The sequence below is a fragment of the Diadema setosum genome, chromosome 1 (genome assembly GCF_964275005.1).
Source record: "Diadema setosum chromosome 1, eeDiaSeto1, whole genome shotgun sequence".
Classification (NCBI taxonomy): domain Eukaryota; kingdom Metazoa; phylum Echinodermata; class Echinoidea; order Diadematoida; family Diadematidae; genus Diadema; species Diadema setosum.
Window position 1 is genome coordinate 19,811,422 of NC_092685.1, and position 15,815 is coordinate 19,827,236.

General features: G+C 38.9%; 1 protein-coding gene across 1 annotated transcript in view; it reads left to right on the forward strand.

Annotated features, from left to right (window-relative positions):
• The first annotated feature begins 2,096 nt into the window (after positions 1 to 2,096).
• LOC140234683 (probable gamma-butyrobetaine dioxygenase) overlaps positions 2,097 to 15,815 on the forward strand; it is a 116,993-nt gene continuing 103,274 nt past the window's right edge. Inside the window, exon 1 of the mRNA XM_072314721.1 lies at positions 2,097 to 2,162. The gene's annotated coding sequence lies outside the window, so the exon portion shown is untranslated. The remainder of the gene's footprint in view (positions 2,163 to 15,815) is intronic.

Here is a 15,815-nt window from a genome sequence, read left to right on the forward strand (position 1 = left end):
AGTGAAGGAGACATTGTCGAAGCGAACCGCTAATTTTTCACCTGTTCTATGTTATTTTCTCACATTCAGGTTTCGTAGGAGCCTATATCTTTCTCACAAGACCTGATCACGACATAATGTAGAAGTAACTAGATATATCGCTACGACGACTGATATGCCTCCGCCATAATGCATGGTTCTCCTAATAGGTCTATAGTACAATGTCTTGACAATGTGTGATGACAGTTTCAAACAATTGGCAAAATATTAAAATGACAGGTTTGACACAAATGTGCTGAATGTTCACTTTCCTAAAACTAGGTTCATTTGGATGAATGATTAAAATGTCAGAGTGCAGGTATTTGGGGAACTGATGATTTTTACTTGACTTTTGACCCTTTTATAAGTTTATGCATTGAGTAATTTTTCAAGGTATTGAGAAAAAGTATAATTTCAGTATCAAATGGGAAAATAGCATTATCTAAACCTGGCCTTTGACCTTTGACCTCACAGTTCCAAAGAGAATCACTGTTAGGTTGAACATGTAAGTTTCATGATGATACCTTGAGTTACTTTTGATATATGGAGGAAAAAAAGTGCAATTCAGCACTTTCACTTGACCTTTGACCTTTTGACCTTTGACCTTTTGAAGGATGACAGAAGACTTGTATCATCAGCAAACAGTGAGTAAGTAAACAATGATGTAGCACTGATGATATCATTGATATAGATAAGGAATAATAGTGGGCCTAACACTGAGCCTTGAGGCACTCCACAATCAATTTGGGTGGAAAGCGATTTGGTCCCATTGACAACCACAAACTGCATTCGGTTTTGCAGATAGCTTTTGAACCAGTCTAAAGGAACTCCACGAATACCATAAAATTTAAGTTTTCTTATAAGAATGTGGTGGTCAATGGTGTCAAATGCCTTGGACAAATCTAAGAAAATGCCCAGACAAAATTTTCCTTCATCAAGTGCATGAGCAATAATGTTAGTTAAATGCAATACACCCATACTGGTAGAAGAATTTTTGCGAAAACCAAATTGTTTGGGGATCAAAATGCCTTCTACAGATAAATAATTATTTACTCTTGAGCATACAATCTTTTCTAACAATTAGTTTAGAAAATACAGGCAGCAAGGCAATGGGTCTGTAGTTTTCAATGTTTCTATTATCACTTTTCTTATACACAGGAACTACTTTGGCAATTTTCATCTTGTCTGGAACTATTCCTTGCGACAGAGATTTATTAAATATGTCACACAATGGGACAGCAATGCTATGAATACACTCTTTGACAACCCTAGGAGCTATATCATCAGAGCCTGATGACTTAGAGGATTTTAGTGACAGAGCTAGCATTATTATTTCAGATGCAGTAGTGGGCTTCAAAAATAAGGATTTGCTGTTTTTTGCAGGTTTCAAATAATCCTGAAAAGTATTGGATGTACTTGGAATCTTTTCACTTATCTTAGCAGCAATTCCTGCAAAATACTGATTGAAATGTTCAGCCTTTTGCGTATTTGTACTTAATGAAATATCACCATTATACATTTCTGAGGGAAGGCTTTGATATTTCCCCTTTCCGATCAGTTTGTTTATATGGAACCATGTTTTTTTTGATATCCCCTTTTATATCATGGAATAGATTTCTAAAATATCTTTGCTTTGAAATACGCACAACATTTGTCAATTCATTCTTATAATCAACATAATTCTTCTTATTTATCCAGGTTGGATGTTTAATGAATAATTTATAGAGCTTATGCTTCTTCCTAATGGACCTAAGCAAACTAATCAGTGGACCAAGCCATCCAATTAAGCAAAGGCCATCAAACTTTTATTTAATTTTGTGAGGAAAGTGATGAAATACATCAATTTGAAAAAAAAAGGAAAAAATAAAAAGGAATCTGGCGTAAATACTCAATCTTTAGAGATATACGCCATTAAAACCAAAACAACAACAACAACAAAAATTGGCAGAAAACATGTAAACAGCTGTACCACATGCACACACTGCATGCATAGCATGCATGCACCGTATGATCCATTGATCCAGGCCAGTGCTATAGGAACAGTGGTTGGATGTTTGGCGTGGACTTCCCTTCCGCACCGAAGCACTCCTCGAGTGTATTTCGAGTGATTTTTTACTGTACACCGGTTGATCCACGTTCCTGTGGTAAGTTGATCTTCTACTGGTGGCTTCAATTTCACTGTACGATACTGTCGGGTTTAATTTGTTGTAATAATGTAAATCATGGCATGGAATTGAGAATGATCTCCACAGCCCCGTCGCTGTACACGCCGTGCTGGCGCACGGGGCTGGGGACGCCGTGCGAAGCACGGAGTCGAGTCTGGTCGGGCTAGGTCTGCATCAGTCATCGTCACACATTCACAGAGCCGGTAGTAGAGAGGTGGGACGAGACGAGAGAGCTCGAGCGAGAAATACTAGTAATGTGTTAGTTGTCATGAATTAGGTGATGCGAGTATCCTCTCGGATCACCCTCTGTATCTGTACGGATTCTTTCTTCTTCTTCTTTCTCCTCAAAAGTTGTGCAGAGGTTAACTCAGAAAGTCCTCTGCCTAGTCTATCCAATTTCAAAATTACCCTGGTATACCATTGTATCATGTCCCAAAGACGACAGATCTAATAAAATCAAAGTGATTAGTCGACCATGACGTCACTATGACGTCATTATATGACATTTTCATTCATATCTCATTAATGGAATAGAATTTTTCAATGAAATTTACGCCACATATAGTACAAAGTAAGTTCTTTCTAGTCATAGTCTCAAATTTCATCTCTATCCTTAAACGCGCGCGTTGAAATATTTTTTTTTTTGCACACGCTCCAGACGATTTGGAGCATTTTTAGAAAAATTGAAAAAATTGGACGGACGCGTGCGCATGAGAATTGTGCAAAATTTGACTAAAGCCTGAAACTTTCACTAGTGTTAGTACATACCATAAGATTCATCTTAAGATCGGGAGGTAAGTCTGATTTGACCTCTGATGACCTCCAAAGGTCAATGAACTTTAAATATCAGAATATTGATGTTTGGATGCATTTGTGAATGATAGGCCTAGATCTTGGTTACGCTGCAGTAAATATGCATTTGTACTACAAATCTTCCGTTTCCACAGGGCATTGACAGGTTTCTACCTTTGACCTCTGATGACCTTTAGAGGTCAATGACCTCAAAATACCATAATATTGATCTGTGATGTTATTAGTTAATGATAAACATGGTTAAGATGTGCAAAACAAGCATCATTTTCAATGAAATTGTCTTCATATTCCAAAGAGCAAAGACAGGTTTCTACCTCTGACCTCTGGTGACCTTTAGAGGTTTTTATGACTTCATAATATCATAATATTGATCTGTGGTATCATTAGTTAATGAAAAACATGGTTAAGATGTACAAAACAAGCATATCTGTTTTACAATGAAATTGTCTTCGTATTCCAAAGAGCACAGACAGGGCTCTACCTTTGACCTCTGGCGATCTTTAGAGGATGTACAAAACAAACATATCTGTATTACATTGTAGCCCGGATGGCTATTAGCACATAAAATAAAGAATAGAATAGAATAGAATAGGATAGAGAGTAAAAGAAAACAGAACACTGCATTCGTTTTCCTACAATGTAGTCACCCTGTGATGTCAATATGCTCAGTATTTTCCCCTTCTTAGAGTTTATGAAATCGTTTACCTTCCTTCCAGCTATTTTTTTGTCGAAACTCCCTCTCCCAAGAAAAGTCTATGGTCATAGGAATTTATAAGTTAGATATTGGCTACTTTCCCCGCTAGTGGTCAGTTCCAATGGCTCTCCATCCCCAAAGTCCCGCACCAAATTACGGGAAATGACATGATGGCGTGGTTTTACCCTCTGATCCCCAAACATATAAATGATCTTCTGAGCTGGAAGGTTGCCCTCCTGCTAGAATTTATCCCTCTAAAGGGCTTTTTACGCTGGCTTGTGCCGAAAGGGTGGGTTGGGTGGTGGCGCGTCGCGTTAATGGGAACACCACCCTTCGTCCAAAGCCCCCTCCCCCCCCCCCCCCCCCCCCCCCCCCCGGTTTTGCCGAAAGGGTGCGTTGGGAGCGTTGGGTCGCGTCGCGTTGACTGTAACCCCACCCTTCGTCCAAAGCCCCCCCCCCCCCCCCCCCCCCCCGCTTTTGCCGAAAGGGTGCGTTGGTACTTTTTCTCATGTAATATTAAACGAGTTTTGAATTTATATTTAACCTTCAAACAACCATTTCAGAGAGGCTATCGTCCGGATTGGTTTACACTCTATTACCACTTTGTCTACAGCCAGTTGGTCTAATAGACTGTTTAATATCAGTTGGTCTAATAACCAGTTGGTCTAGTCATCATTTCGTCCAATTACTGTTTTGTCAAATTGTTATTTGGTTTAATTAGGTGATCCGAGTATCCTCTCGGATCACCTTCTGTATCTGTACTGATTCTTTGTTCTTCTTCTTTTTCTTCTTCTTTATTTCTCCTCAAAAGTTGTGTTTCGATTAGCTCAGAAAGTGTTCCTCCTATCAATTTCACAATTATACCATATATGTATCGTGTCCCAAAGTCGACAAATTTTATAAAATCATAGTGATCAGTCAACCGTGACGTCACTATGACGTCATTATATGAAAACACATTTTCATGCATATCTCATTAATGGAAAGGAATTTTTCAATGAAATTTACGTCACATATATTTCAAGTCAAGCGCATTCTACTCATATTATCAAAATTCACATTTATAATTAAAAAGTGCGCGTACGCACGCGTTGAAATATTTGTATGCTCAAATCAAGCTCAAATTATTTTTGCACACGTTTCAGACCATTTGGAGCATTTTTTGAAAAATTGAAAAAATTGGACGGACGCGTACGCGCGCGCGCATATACCCACGCACAGCTCATATGCAATAGAAATTTCCCGATTTTCACAAGGATCGGATGTCTGAAATGTCAAGGAATGTTTCTACCAAGTTTCAAGTCAATCCAACTCAATATGACGTCATACAGGCCCGTCAAAGTTGAAATTCCGCGCGCGCGTCAATGGCGATATACAGTGCAACAATGCCAAAAAACCGCAAATTTTAAATCCGATTTTACTCGTCAGGATGGACGGTGACCCCCCTTTTTCTTTACATATTTTGAAAGCTGATGAGTTGTACATATCATTCCATGGGTTGGCGATACTGAAAAAATGATTAAAAGATATCAAATTTCTTAATAAAGTAAAAAAAGTAAATTTTCAAAATGACGTCATCAAATTTCAAGTTCACTCGAGCGTATCTCACTTATCCTTTGCCAATTTTCACCCAGATTTCAGTATGTTGTAGCTTATTAAATGCTTTTTCATTAATATAATAACAGCATTTTGATTGCATGACGGCATCACCTCGTAAAAATGGATTCAAAGTAATCTTGTCAAATTTGACCAGTTTACGTGTTATCGCTATGGGAGTGCAGTTTTTCTGGAAATGAAAATTGACATGACTATCTTTCTCGAGCACTATCTCACTTATGCTTCGGTGAATTTCTCCCAAATTTTAATATGTTGTAGCTGAGACTTTGGGCTATCGTGAGTGTGCCCTTTATATTTCCATACGACGTCGGCATCACGTCAAGAAATTTGGTTGAAATTAAAGCTTATCTTCGATGTATTGAGATATTTCTTCCTTTCTGCAACTTTCTTTGCAATAACTCAAGAAAGACAGCCCCTATCACACCCATATTTTGCACATGTTTAGTTCATGTTACGTACATTATTTCATAAAACAACAAGTACTTGATCGGACACCATCTTGGGTATGTAAATTAGGGTCAAAGGTCATAAATATTTCATCCTGTATCTTAGTAAATACATGTCCTATCTTTCCCATATTTTGCACACGTAAAGACCATGTTACAAGGATCATTTCACAAAATAACCACTTTTTGCTCAGATGCCATCTTGTCTGTGCAAAGTGGGGTCAAAGGTCATATGTACTTCTTTTTCTATCTTCGCTATGACGTGTTATCTCTATGGGAGGGAATTTTTTAGATGTGAAAATTGACATGACTCTCTTTATCGAGCACTATCTTACTTATGCTTCAGTGAATTTCTCTCAGATTTTAATATGTTGTAGCTGAGACTTTGCACTATCAGGACTCGAATCATTGACTAAAAAAAAAATCGGATCACCTTAATTTGTCAGTGATGACAAATTACAATCTCTAGTTACTATTTGGTCTACAGTCAATTCGTCTAATAATAGCCATTTGGTCTAACACCAATTTATATCATCAAATACCGATTTGGTCTATTATGGGTTTGTCTAATTCCATTTCGTCTAATCATCAAATTGTCCAAAATAAAACCAAATTTGTCCAATATAAATTTGGTGTACACATCATTAATTTTGGTCCATTGCCCAGTTGATCTAGCCTCTGTCTATCATCATTTAGTCTACACCCATTTGTCTAATAACCATTGATCTTATTGTCATTTGGTATAACAGCCAGCCTCCTGGTCTAATCAGGTACCATTTGGTCCAATCATCGTTTCGTCTATATGACCAACTGGGCTATTTTTTTTTTTTTTTTTTTGGGGGGGGGCCTTTTTATTGATGTGTACACCAAATTTATATTGGACAAATTTGGTTTTATTTTAGACCATTTGATGATTAGACGAAATGGAATTAGACCAACTCATAATAGACCAAAAATAGAACAAATGGCTATTATTAGACGAATTGACTGTAGACCAAATAGTAATTAAACCAAATAACAATTAGACCAAACAGTAATTGGACGAAATGATGACTAGACCAACTGGTTATTAGACCAACTGATATTAAATACTGTAAAAGTGGAAATTTTCGCGGTGTTGAAATTTTCGCGCATTTCGCGCAACCAGAAACTAGCACGAAAATAAAATCCCGCGAATATTTTTGCTTGCCATATGTTCCTGTGCGTGATGTCTAGATTACGCGGAATTAAAAACACGCGAAACTCTTCTGACCCGGCCAAGCGCGAAAAATTAGTCGCGCGAAAATATCCACGTTTACAGTAGTCTATTAGACCAACTGGCTGTAGACCAAGTGGTAATAGAGTGTAAACCGATCCGGACGATAGCCTCTTTGAAATGGTTGTTTGAAGGTTAAATATAAATTCAAAACTCGTCTTTTAATATTACATGAGAAAAAGTACCAACGCACCCTTTCGGCAAAACCGGGGGGGGGGTTTGGACGAAGGGTGGGATTCCAGTCAACGCGACGCGACCCAACGCACCCATTCGGCAAAACCGGGGGGGGGGGGGGGCTTTGGACGAAGGGTGGTTTTCCCATTAACGCGACGCGCCACCACCCAACCCACCCTTTCGGCACAAGCCTGTTTTGTTAGCCCACCAATAAGGAATTCATTTCTAGTTAACACCACACCCCAATATAAGATTGAGCCAATGAAATGCTTTAGGGAAAGGAAGTTTGTTAGCAAATTACTTTGAATAATTAAAACTAAATAACTAAATTAAAAAAAAAAACATGTTTGAGCCAAGAAATCAGTTAGAGTGGCAAGCTGTAAATGTGATGACAGATCCAATATCTATGTATCTGTACAATAATATGGTCGCCGGCTTGGAGAAAGTCGTAAGGAGCTTTTGGGAACTTACACAATAGTGACATTGTCTTCATATATATATATATATATATAGAGAGAGAGAGAGAGAGAGAGAGAGAGAGAGAGAAATCATTTAAGAGGAATGACTTCAATTTAAGTGTGAAGACATTTCAAGAGATGTAGTCTGATTTGTTAAGGGGCAAATCATTCTACTGTTTGCAGTCTTGTAAACATACTTGTATCTTTCCAGCGAAAACTGTTCGAGTACATGGACGGTGACAAGTAGGCCCCTTTAATCAAATTATGTATGAACCAAATGGTTTCTTTTGAACATGTATTGTGTTGAAAAGTTCTTGGCAAAATTCCAGGGAATATGTGTATGTGAAAATTCTGATTATCAAAGCATGTGATGGGAAATGTAAATACTATGTGCGAATGTTTCTATGTTTCCTACTAAACTTAGTTGTTAGTGGGGAAAAGAAAAGAAAAGAAAAGTCTCGCTCTACCATGTCTACACCACAACGCCTACGAATATAAGCTGGAGGTGGGTTGGAATGTCTTTGAGCACCAACAGTAATTGCAGATTAATTGGCATGCTATCTCTTGAAGAGAAACAATACTTTGTTTACTCACGATGATAGCAGAACGACAATTAATAATCATCCGCTCATGTGAAATCAAGCAGAAGTTTTTCAAAAGATTTCAATAGGCATCTTGGTGAGTTACAGTCTGTTAAACATGTCATAATGTGAAAAACGAATTGAAGGCCACCTGCAATAGGCCACCTGCATTACAGCCTTGCATTTTCCGACATTACAACAACTTCACGTGAAATAATCAACACGTTCCATATTATACTCGTGATGGAGAGGGAAAATAATAAACAACAACATTGCAAGATTGATGAAGACAACAGACGGGAACTGATTCCACGTAAAATACATGTGCGTTTATCAACTCCTTTTCTCGGCAGAAACAGGTTATCCAAACAGCTTTCAAGGAATTTTTACGAGTTGATAAATGCAAAGCTGTTTTGAAAGCCCTTTAGGAAAGCCTTTACAAAAGGGTGCGTTTATCAACTCTCCTTTCTCGGCAGAAACAGGTTATCCAAACAGCTTTCAAGGAATTTTTACGAGTTGATAAACGCAAAGCTGTTTTGAAAGCCCTTTAGGAAAGCCTTTTCAAAAGCCCCAAATTTGTGGCTATCCAAACAGGTTTCCTAAACAGGTTTTCAGAAACCTGTTTGTAAAAGCCTTTTGGAAGTTGATAAACACAAAGCTGTTTTGAAACAGCTTTGTAGTCTTGTACTTCAGTACTTGTACTTCTTCTCGGGTCGAATGGCCCAATGCAGCTGTGCAGTGACAGGCCAGTTAAAAAATCGTGTTCGCGAAGAGAGTTGATAAAAGCAATTATAAAATGGGTTCAAGAATGTAGCCAATAGGAAGCTCTGAAATGAGACACACCTCCTTCCTTTACTTCAGTACTATTGCACTGCCTGTAATCCTATGGTAGATTGCCGATCGTCTGTGCGCGCGGCGGCTCCTTTGATGAATTGCATGCATACGCGTACGCGCTGTCAATCCTGTAAACAACTTCTAGTTCGGGCTGCCGGCCGGCCGGCCTGTCTTCCCTTGTGCATAACATATGTGGCGTACGTACGTATACTGTACTATACTATACATATACGTACACTTTGTACAGTACAGTAGACCAAGCGTTATGGGACCGGACGCGTACATGGAGTCACTTTGAAGAGCAAATCCAACGATTTAGCAGGTTAATTCTCACGCCGTTTTCAGAGTATGTTGTCTAGTAGGCCTATATGAGGAGTCTATATCAAGTCTTTAAGGTAAAGGGTGCATAATCTATGTAAAATAAGTAAGTTTTCATGCGGGTGTCCGGAAACCCAACCCCCATTATACTTATACTGTATGTGCGGGACTTCCGCGAGTGCGACGTGCGTAAAAGTTTGGGACGAACATCTTCGGACGTCTTGACCCACAAAGGTACGTGAAAAACGCTGAAAAATGATGTTAGTTTTCGAATTTTCGACCCATTTTATAAAACAAATGATGCACAGGATTATTTCGTGGCGTTAGTGTAGGCGTAGCTCACTCTCGGGTATTTACAATGTAGTGCAACATGCACTCGGCTTCGCCTCGTGCATGTTTCACAATTGTAAATACCCTCGAGTGCACTACGCCTACACTAATGCACTCTATCCTGTGCATCATTTGTATACTATTTTGAAAGCCGTTTCTAAAGGGCTTTGGAAAGGGCTATCGAAAGCCGTTTAAACAGGGGAAAGTTGATAAACGCAGCCAAAGTCTCGTGCCGCCACTCAGAAATATTTGAGGTATGTGCAAAACTGGAGCTGCCTCACAGATAGGAAGACAATTGATTCATGTGACATTGCATCATGACTCGTCACTCTCAAAGGAAGATATGTCTTTATGATGGTAATTGCTTTTCGCCGTCCCTTCTTAGAAAACAAGCGGCACATTAATAGTACAGGCAGTCAGGGCTTTGGAAAGGGCTCTCGAAAGGGCTATGGAAAGGGCTTTCGAAAGGGCTATCGAAAGGGCTATCGAAAGCTGTTTAAACAGGGGAAAGTTGATAAACGCAGCCAAACATGTACATATGTATTTTGATTTCTCCATGCATTTTCCCATATCATTACACACAATCATTGCACACATATACTTGATAATATGGTGTTCAGCTCACTGTGTGCAGACTGAGCACGATCCGATAATTCCGAACCTTTGCCTGAGAAAGGATTGTAGCCTATCCCGCGAGTCAAAAAGAAGCTTTCTTATCATCTCGTGCATCCTGTACTCTATGTGCAATGCACCCATCATAGAGACAAGCTTGCCTTCACCCAAACTGTTTAGATATTGCCATTGGAAGACTCTGATGATCGTATACAGTGGCTGGCTGTGCACCTGGAAGAACGCTGGTTTGACCTCAGGATGTCCATTTTAAGTGTGGTAGAGATCTGTGTGCCGATCCGTGCAATGTAGGCTCAATCGCGTGCTTCACTGAAGACGCAGATGCTGCCCTGTCTTGAAAGAGATCGAGGGTGTCATCTAGACCAATTTCAGCAGAAGGTTACACTGAATCATCACTTGCTGGCAGAGAGTTTTAAACGGATGATATTACCCGCTGCCATATACCCTGATTCACACATTGGATGCAAACCGGATGGCGGCCATATTGGAAACAAGCAATATTTGGGCATGGGGGCACAACTCTTGGCCAGGCCCAATTGTTAGGGAGTATCGAGTATAAAGAAGACAATAAGAACAAATAGTAGTTCCACTCCTATTTGGAAGTGAGGTACCTAAAGATGTCATTAAAAAAACAAAAATGCCCCAAGTTGCCTGACTTAATGACCTAGAAACTTAACTGGATGACAATAGCAAGACACAGGATTACTTCATGTGGCCTCACAGTATGTCGTTTTCCAGATGGTCCATGACGTCACTGTATGCTCCAGGACCATGAGTCATTCATCGGAACCATACAGCCCACGAGCTCGAAACTAGGTAGCATTGCTCATGAGCTTGACACCAAGTTTAGGCAGGGAGGTCCACGAGACCTATATGCTCTCTGAAATACATATATTAATCTCGTACCGTGTGCTGAGTGTCGAGCTCGCGGACCGCATAGCTTGTGGGCCTATTATATTTGATGTCGAGCTCATGGACCTTGTTCATCTAGTGTTTAGGTCACAGGATGTATGACTCGTGAGCTGCGTAACTCATGGGCTGTACGACTGTTTGACTTGTGACGTACACCTGATGAGGTGGGCCTGTTGTTTTCTGGTTAGCATCTTTCACCCTTTCATCCAGTTCAAGGGACTTTGCCATAAGCCTGTTCACATACTATTAAGCATCAACCCAAAATATGGTACTCTTCTCCCCACTTTCCATGTGTAAGCGTACAAACTTTGTCCAGTGCAAATTTGATAATGTTGCACATAATTTCATGCAAGCTAGGCTGCATAACTAACCCAAACATAAATATTATACAGTATGTCCCCCCAAAAAAATTACAATCAGATTATCGCATTGATAACACTCAATATGATTAAATTGTCTAAATGCTACTCCAGGGTCTTAAAATATAAAATTTTAGCTCTATTTTGCAGTAAACCCTATTCGATTTGGTTAAGCAGTCACAGAGAAATGTGGATTGTTTTAAAGCATGTCATGAGTTTGATTCTTCCAAGCTTAGCACTTCGATGATTTTGTGTGTGAATACAATAGACAGAACTTGGAGGGAAGAGATTCCTGACATCCTCTACAAAATTCCTCATTTCTCCTTGACCACTGAAGCAAATCGAATGGGGTTTCCTGTAAGATGTGGGCAATGAGTTGCAGATTCATACCCTGAATTTGTAATTAGATTGATTCAATATTTTTAAGGATATCATTGCGGAGGTTCCCGTTGCATTTTTTTTTTTTGACATACGGTATTTGAGGTCACTGCCATCACTGAAGACACGTAAGCTTCATTTCTGAAGTAATTGACCGCTCACATTCCTGAGACCTTTTACTATGAACTAATGCTCTGTGGAATATGCATACATACTTTGATTATAACGTCAAGGCGTGATTTGTAAATGATTTAACTTTTAGGATTAAACCAATGAAGCCAATAATTGTAATCCTACACAAATTTTGATATTCTAAAAGTCTGACCTCACATTGTCCTTAGATGTCAAAGTTGGATATATACACAGGGTAATGACCAATGTTCTGTGGAATGAGAAGACACTTCTATTGTAGCATAAATGCTAATAGCAAAATGCGTGATTGCACACCAGGTATACAGTTAACCATTGAATATACGTCAAATATCAATATTCTGATATTTTGAGGTCATTGACCTGTTACAGTCCTTGGAGGTCACCGGCAGTGACATGTAAATAATTTCCCTTGTTCTGAGGAATAGGAAAGCGATTCAGTTGTAACACAAATGAATTCTTAAGACATCATTATCATGTTTATCATCAACCAATTGCACCAAATATCAAAGTTCTGATAATTTGAGGTCATTGACCTCTGGAGGTCATCAGAGGTCAATATAAGGTAGAAACCTGTCAAGAATCGGTGGAACATTGAGGCAATTCCACTGTAAAACAAAAAAACAAAAACAAACAAACATGGTTTTAGTACATCATTGCCGTGTTTATCATTAATCAATGACAAAATATCAATATTCTGATATTTTGAGGTCATTGACCTCTGGAGGTCATCAGAGGTCAAAGGTAGAAACTTGTCAGGGTTCTATGGAACATGAAGACAATTCCACTGTAACAAAAAAATGAATTTTTAGTACATCATTACCATTTTAACATTCATCAATGACGCAAAATATCTATTTTTATCAAATTTTGAGGTCATTGACCTTTGGAGGTCATCAGAGGTCAATTCAGACTTACCTCCCGATCTTAAAATGAATCTTATAACATGTACAAACACTGGTGAAAGTTTCATGCTTTAGTCAAATTTTGCACAATTTTTCGGCTTATCTGCTCTACTATATTGGGTCACACTGCACATTAAACCTTGCCATTTTTTTGGCTTTGTACATTGCATGTTACCATGTTGCATGTGTACATTGTACTTCTCGATCCCGGCTGGCTGGCACTGGGATCTGCTTATTCTTGGGACTCTGCGTGGTGGTTGGATTTTTTTTTTTATGCCTCCGCCACGAAGTGGTGCCGGAGGCATTATGTTTTCGGGTTGTCCGTCCGTCCGTCCGTACGTCCGTACGTCCGTATGTCCGTACGTCCGTCCGCTTTCGTTTACGCGATAACTTGAGTAATATTTACTGGAATTTTACCAAACTTGGTCCAAGTATGAAGTATGATGGGGCAATTATTTGGTTAGATTTTGGGTGAAATCGGCTGAAGGTCAAAGGTCAAAGGTCAAGGTCAAATCATGAAATTGTATCCGTTTACGCGATAACTCAAGACTGGATGGAGCAAATTTCACCAAACTTTGTTGGTGAATGATGTATGATGGGACAATTACTTAATTAGTTTTTCAGTGAAATCGGACAGAGGTCAAAGGTCAAAAATCAAGGTCAAATCCTAAAATTTATCTGTTTACGTGATAACTCAAAACTGGATGAAGCAGCTTTCACCAAACTTGGTCCAAGGATGATGTATGATGGGACAATTAGTTGAGTAGATTTTAATGACATTGGCAAGAGGTCAAAGGTCAAAAGGTCAAGGTCAAATGCTACAAATGTTGCAATTTCCCCCATATCTATGCAATGTCCAAAGGTATTTTCTTGAAACTTGGTGAGGACATGTACTACTGCGTAAAGATTCTCCAGAGAGAGTTTCATGTCATAAGGTCAAAGGTCAAAAGGTCAAAGGTTAGGTGAAAATGTTGCAATATTACTTTTCTCTCAAATGCTTCAATATATCTTCGTGGAACTTGGTACATATGCATGTACTGTCTGGCAGGGATTATCTAGGGAATTTAGGGGTCATGGGTCAATAGTCAGGGGTCAAAGGTCAAGGTCAACTCCTCAAAATTTTACTATTTCCCTCATATACCAATATATGCAATGCTTGCATTATTAGTTTCAAAACTTAATACATGCATTACCTAATGCAGATTCTCCAGGAAATTTCCAGCCAGAAGGTCAAAGGTTAAGGGTCAAAGGCCAGGTTTCAATGCCCCCCCCCCCCAAAAAAAAAAAAAAAAAAAATCTCTTTTGTACCATCATCACACTCTTTCTTCGTACCTTGGAAATTACTCATTGCATAAACTTTCCCAAAATTCCCCAAATATGTGTACCTGCACTCTTAGAAAATTATAGCAAACCCAGTTCAAGACATTTCTGACAAACCTGTCATTTCAATATTTTGCCAGTTATGTGAAACTGTCATGGATCACACATTGTGATGACATTGTACTATACGCCTATTGGGAGAATCATGCATTATGGCGGAGGCATCAGTCGCCATAGCGACATTTCTAGTTTTTTTATAGTTTCATGTTTACATTTTGTGGATCTCTTTGCTGGTCAGCTGGGATCGAGAAGTCTATTCATAATGGTCCCCACTCACAAGCTCTGCTCCTTGGGGACTTTATCCATTTGCTTCATGTTCATTCATTACTGTGACTATGTGTATGTCTGGTTTACAATAAATTGAATTGAATTGAATTTGAAAATTGAATTGAAAAAAAGTTCCCTTCATAAAAATCAAAATAATTAGCTTTATAGCCTCCCTATTGCCCCCCCCCCCCCCCCCCCCGCCTAGAGCAAAGACATATCATGATTGTCAGCCAATTTTGTACAGCAGTAAGGAGTGTAGCTGTATTTGTTGTTGTTGTTTTTTGTAAATTATACATTTCAGAAAATTACATTACATTGATTGAAATGCTCAAGATGAATACTTGCATGGTGTGTCTGCAAGGTACACAATGGTTGTTGTGTTGTTGTTGTTGTTTGTTTGGGTGTTTTTTTTTGGGGGGGGTGGGGGGGAGGTTATTGCATGTTGGACCACCTGGTAGGGTAATTGATCGACAATGATGAATTCAACTTGTATGGGCATAATTCAAATCCAGCTACAGCCAATTAAATTTCTTCTTGTTTTATACACTCATGAGCTGCGGTGAGCGATATGCCCAAATTTGTCAAAATATCTGTAGGTCATCTCATCGTACCACGTGCCTGGGGTACGGTACCAGGTCACTTTTTTCAGGAATACAGGTTGTTTTAATGATCGAGATGTACAGTCTTCAATATCAAATTAATTTACCATCCCTTTTCAGGCAGCTATAGTTCTGTTCTTCCAAGTTCACATCAAATTTTCTTGGCACAGTTCTCTTGTTCCCTTTTTTTTTTCTTCAGAAAGTTTTGATAATGTATGAACAAGGATTGCTCTTTTGTGTATTTTGGTGGGGCTACTCGCCTAGTAAAACTCTGCTTATGATGGCAGTCTTCTATATTTGCTTTATCATGTGTACACATAATTAGGGTGCTGCTTATTACTCTGTTTTTTGTTGTTGCAAGTAACAATGATCAATTTGATGAAATAGTATGAATTTGACTGTTTCTATATTGCATGTCTTGCATACTTTGTTTCACATATGAAAAAGCCCAGAAGCAAAACTAAACCCAGCCAAATGATAGAAATATCAGATTGTCTGAAGTGTGTGTGATGTCATACATATATCATGACTG